Source organism: Scomber japonicus, chromosome 10 (assembly GCF_027409825.1).
Source record: "Scomber japonicus isolate fScoJap1 chromosome 10, fScoJap1.pri, whole genome shotgun sequence".
NCBI classification, from domain to species: Eukaryota; Metazoa; Chordata; class Actinopteri; order Scombriformes; family Scombridae; genus Scomber; species Scomber japonicus.
Genome location: NC_070587.1, coordinates 2,897,607 through 2,903,851, shown reverse-complemented (window position 1 = coordinate 2,903,851; position 6,245 = coordinate 2,897,607).

Genomic DNA, 6,245 nt, shown 5'->3' with positions numbered 1-6,245 from the left:
TGGAGTGAAGTATTAAATGACATATTAGATAACATATTGATCTTTCTGCTTTAACCATCCTCACACAAATCAACCACTTTATTCTGCCACACACGTCTTAACACGTCTAAACACTATTACTCTGACAGCATCGTTACCGTCAGTTATTACATCACATTAATGTTTACAGCAAAAGATCAAAAACACATTTTGGAACACATTGTCACTCTTGTGACTTGATCAATTATTAAAATAATTATCAGAATCGGAATTAATGCCGTTTCTGTCTGACAAATGACTGATTAATCAATGATCCTTTCAGCATCACACTGCATTGAATCCCCCTGCCGATATATTCACTAACACATATGTGCATATTTTTTCAGCTGAGCAGAAAGACTCCACAGTCAGTCTGTTTAACATTTAGATAGAATTGAGCAACAACAGTCTCATCACATCTCATCAGGTTATTGATCCCTCAAACAACAGAGTCTGTCAGTGTCAAGAGTACGCTGTTCGTTCTCAGAACAACTGAGAGTGAACATGTTGCAGAGCAGAAAGCCACACTGCTTTTGACAAGACAAGGATCAGCGATACAACTGTCCAGCCTCCTCCCCCCTCCACATCCTTGTTTTCACTTAATATCTCACTACATTTTGATGGTGAGCCAGTAAGTGGGACCTCTTCAGGGAGACAAAGAGTGACCTCAATTCAATCTGACATCCCACCTATCGATCTAGGCTGCCGTATCCCCCAGAGATGGACGTCTAGCTCGCCCTTGTTCTCCTAACATTCACATTTAGCAACAGGACAAAACATGCCTTTTTATTAAACAAAATCCATCCACGTGTCTCGCCTCCTTTATCCAAGTCTAAATTACACCCACAGCGACCTGCGTTCACAAGCCTTCCTCCCACGTAGGGCACTGTTCATCTTCGCTGGGGCCCTTTTGCTAAATTGAAAGTGTGTCATAACAAATACAGGAGGTGTCTGGTATAAATGCATGTGACTGGCGCCGATGTCATCTCTGTCAAAGGAGCATCCCTTGTATTTTTAACAGGGGGACTGCGACATGGACCCAGGACAATTACTGTCAGAGCACACGGGTGATGAATCTGCTGCCTTATTGTGTTTGTCATCTCGACCTCTGGCTGGGACCTGATTGGTATGGCCGCCTACCTACAGATGGATCAGATGGATGCATTGTTTCTGTCCTGCGTGTGTGAATGTTTGCATCACACTTCAACTTAATTTACTTGGGTTAGTGAAGAACTCTCGTGTCATTGGGGTGAAATATTGTACGGACTTCCACATATGTCATATATGTTGTATTTGGTTGGCTTTGTAGATATGTAATATTGCAGTTTTATTTTAAATTTCATAGCATGAAATCATCAACTTTGACAATAATCTCAAAAGCTAATAAAAAGCTTGAAGGTTGAATCTGCTTTTTCAATCAGATTTTCCTCTGTTGCCATGCACTTTGCCATGTTGCTATGATAACAGCTCAAAATATCTTTCCAGTAATATAAAGTGTGTGTGTGGGAAAAATTAAGAGAAACCAACAGGTTCCAACCAATAAAACAGATATCACGGAAAAGGTATGATAGAAGGATGACAGAAAGTGTGTTTTTAAGAAGAGATTTAAAATGAAGAGGTCAACTTTGCCCCCTTAATCTCCTGTGGAAATTTGCTCTAAAGTCTGAGGACAAACACATTTAGGAACCAGGAGAGAAGCATTTGAGGACCTTAGGGCTTGTGATGGCACATGGGGAGTTAAAGGGTCAGAAATAGAGCATGGGGCCAAATTGCTGTAAACATTAAAAGTGATAGGTAAAATTATAAAAACCAACTCTATAACTAACAGCTTGTCATAGTCCCAAAAAGCACAAAATGACCCAATAACATGACCCAGGACAGAGAAATAAAGTTTGACAGTCTTTTCTTTCAAAAAAGGCACGAGGTTATAAAAATCCAGGTAGGCACACTAGTTCAAACACGGCTAGAATAAGTCAAAATACAAATAGTACAGGCTGGATAAAACCACAAGATCAGAACTAAACTTAAAGGCAAACAATAAGCTGCAAAGCTACAGCACATGGCACTAAAACAATCTGGCAGAGACTAAGTGGAATTAGACCAGTATATATATATAGACTAGGGGACTAATGAGGCAATGGGGAGCAGGTGAGTGGAGGTAGAGTATACCCAATGGGAAACGCTGGCAGCAGAGTTAGATCATGGATAAAGAAACAATCAACCAAAATGAATGAATGGTCTAAGATGCAAAACTGTAACATAGTTGGCCAGTGCAAAGATGAAAAGATAGGTGCAATGTGCTCACATTTTCATATTTTCACATTTCCTGGTGGCTGTATTTTTTTTAGATTAACTGTAGAGAAGGGGGAGACTAGCTGTCGAGGGAGAAAAGGTTGTTACAATATTCAAGCCAAAATGAAATAAAAGCATAACCGTCTGTTTTGAGGTTTTTCGTAGACAGACATGGTTTAATTTTAGAGATTTTCCAAAGCTGAAAAAAGCATGACTGTATGATGGATTTGACGAGGGTGCTCAAAGCGCGGTTGCTTTTATACAGTGTGGAGTGATAGGATGAGAGCATGAATCTATTTTGCTTGTAATTTGAGTGTTGGAGGAGTCCGTGAGCACATTCAAGTTGAGATGAAGGAAATTTTTAGCCATCCATTTATGAATGTCCTCAGGAATGAGTGAAAACAAATTCACTTGAGTTATTGGGGTCACAGCTGAAGTAAGCCAGGGTATTGTCTTCATAAAAATGGAAAGTGATATTCTGTGATTTTATAAGATGTCCCAAAGGCAGCATGTAAATGATGAACAGAATCGGACCAAGGACTGAACCCTGAGGAATCCCACAATGCAGCTGAGAGGTGGAAGAAAGTCCTGTTAGTAAGGTATGAATTTAACTCATGCCCACATATTGTTCTCAACAGGACGAGAGGGTGGTGTGATATAACTGTGTCAAACACTGCACTGGGATATAGATATACTAAAATGGAACGTCAAGCATCATCAGCTAAAAGCAAGTCATGCATTACCTTAAGAAGGACAGATAGGTATAAAATTGAGTCTGAGTTTCTTTAGAGGGGAGATACAGGCGAGGGACTACTCTGACATAAGAGGTAGATCTTTTGAGTAAAAACTCATCACATGTTTCAGGAGTAGTGTCAACAGTGGGAGCATCAGTGGCACAGTTTACAATGTTTAAAAAAAGCATCTTGGGATTAGAAAAATTAGGCTAAATAAATTAAGTAGGCAGTTTTTAACCTCAGCATTAAAAGAGCTTCATCACAGCCTTCAGGTCCTCATACACACCAGGGAGCTTTGACTTATAACACCCAAAAGTTTTCAGTTATCCATGGCTGGGACATGTGTTTAGTTTTCCTGGTTCCAAAGGTGCAGTTTCATCAAGGATTGAATTTCAGATGATATTGAAATTAGTTAGATGCTCATCCACTGATAATAAGGGCTGTATCTCACAAGGGATAGTGTTAAAAGCTTTACTAAAATATTGGCAGAAGTAGGATTAAAAACTCTAGACCGTAACTGTGTACGTGAGCGGTTAAAACAAGGAGGTAAAACCAGATTAAAACCTACACATTAGTGATCAGAAATACAAGGATCAAAACATGACAAGTCTGATATGTACTGTAAGAGGATAAGATAAAACAAGATCACTATGGTCCTGACAATGTGTGGGCCCAGTGAGCTCAGTGAGAGAGAGATACATTAAAAGAATCAATCAGGGATAAGAAAAATAATCAGTACTTTTAGAGGTTGAAGCAGACATGAATATTAAAATCACCTAGATTTAAAACCCTGTTATATCTGGATAGGATTATTGATAATTGGTCTGAGAATGTGTTTATAAAGCCAAAAGAAGATCTTGGGGGGGGGGGGGGGTCTGTAAACTAGAAGGCACAGACACTGGGTATCCTCTTTAAATACAAATGGAAGTGGCTTGAAAGAGTTAATACAAGAAAGATTTAAATGAATTCTGAAAAAAACAACCCCCCCCCCCCCCCCCCAACCCCTTCACCCCCCTTTCCTAAACGTAAAGGTTGTTGAAAAAAGTAGCCAAGAGCAGAGGCTTCAATTATAGAGTCAAATTCTCAGGTTGCACACACTATTCTGTTATCATAAAAACGTCCAGATTCTGTGATAAAAATGATTAATTTACAGAGTCACACTAGTTGCATTACAAATGATACTTTAAAACCCACCTGCATCTGTTTTCTTAAAATTGAAAATAAACAGAAGCTGTTCAAACATAGCACTAAATCTGCAGTAAATGCTCTAAATTTTCACATATTAACCTACAATGTAGGGGACTGCAATAACCACATGTTTGTATTATGCTAATTTATCTGCAAAGAAATAACCTGTAATTGCTGCACCTGGTTATGTAGGCTCGGTTCTCATATTTACTAGCTCTGATTTGTATCTTGAAGCAACATATTTTGCTTTTATGGTTTATGCTGAGTCCAGTGTTTGCCATAAATGGCAGGTGTGCAAAATTGAAGTGCAAAAGTAATTCAGCTGCTGCCATTCAAAGGAGCTATGTCAGTTTGATTTACCTGTACACATAAACATGCACACACACACACCTTTGGGCCACATGTGTTTTTTATATTCATATGGTGAAGGAAAGAAAAAAAGAAAAAAAAAGCACGCCTCCAAAATGGAGGTTGAGGGGTCATGGTGTTTGGCCAGGAGTGACAGCTCTGAAATGAAGGCATAAGTCAATCGGCTACTCTTCATACACACACACACACGCACACACACATATGAGTTTGGATGAGAGGTGGGATGGCGGTGGGCGGTAAAGATAGAAGGTGGGGACTGAGGGATTGGGGGAAGGGAGGTTGGGTGTAAAGGGCACAAGGTTACCATGTGGGGGGAGTGTGTGTGTGTGTGTGTGTTTATGTGTCAGTGAGGGTGAGAGGGAGGGACTGAGGTTAAAAAGAACTAGACATGATATTTGAGAGACCAAAGGCATGAACCTGTACTTGTCTATTTTCCTCTTTGTTCTGCCGTCTTTCTCCTTTGGTCTCTGTCCGACTGCTACTACTGAGAGCTACCAGAAGCTATATTTACCCAAACTTGAACACACACATACACACACACCTAGTAACACACCTTGAACCCTAAGGTCAAAGACCATGTGTGTCCTTGTTCTCTTTCTCTGACTTCCACACACACACACACACACACACACACACACACACACACACACTGGGTGAGGGTGTTTGTTTACTTTCTGTCATGCACCAAGCAGGCCTGTATTAACATTTGAGCTGTGCCCCAGCATGAGCAAGGGGAAACCCCACTCGGTTGAAATCACTGATTGATCAACAGTATTGATTGGAACATTTGCCTCTTTCCCCCATTGAATCAAAGTGCTCTTTGGAAAAAGAAATATCTGTGAATGTGCAGCAGAGCTATTTATCTCCAACGGTCTGAGATGAAAGTATTGGGTTTTTTTTTTGGTATCAGTAGTTGAAATTTGACACTCTATCAGTACTGTATGGGTATATGGGCAGATATAATGTAAAGATTGCATCACAGTTCAGTCAGAATCAACAGAATAACATTTCCTACATTGTGCATTCAATGAGAAAAATATTTGTTTGCACTATAACACATTTCTTGAATATGTGGCAAAAACGTATTTACTTTTTAATGTTAAAAATAACAATAATGGCGGTAAATTGTAGTTATGCAAACTGCCACACAGTGAAGTCAATAACCTCACTAAAAAACACTTTCTCCTAGAAATGTGATGAGTATGTGATGTGTATGTTTATGTTCAAGATCTTAACCTTTTAAATTTTTTTCCCTCTTTCAAATCAAAGGTCTAAGGATAGAGGGAGCTACATACAGGTTGTAAACCCTCCCTGAGGCAAATTTATGATAAAGGGATTTGTGATGTAGGGATAAATTAGACTTGACTTGACCTGAACTTTAACCCTGCATTGCCAGTGCCTAAACACAACCATATAAAAATGAAATGATGCTGTAGTTACAACCAGCACATTTTTTTTACCATAAGAGTGAATATTTTGTTGGAAGAAAAAAAATACTATTCCCCATTCAGTATCAACATTTTTGCAATTTGCCATTGTGATGTTAATTAACTAAATGTTTGGGCGGCATTACATTTCTTTCAAAATGTACTTCCTGTTCAAATTTAGCAGTATATAAACATAATAAACATAATAGAAGACATA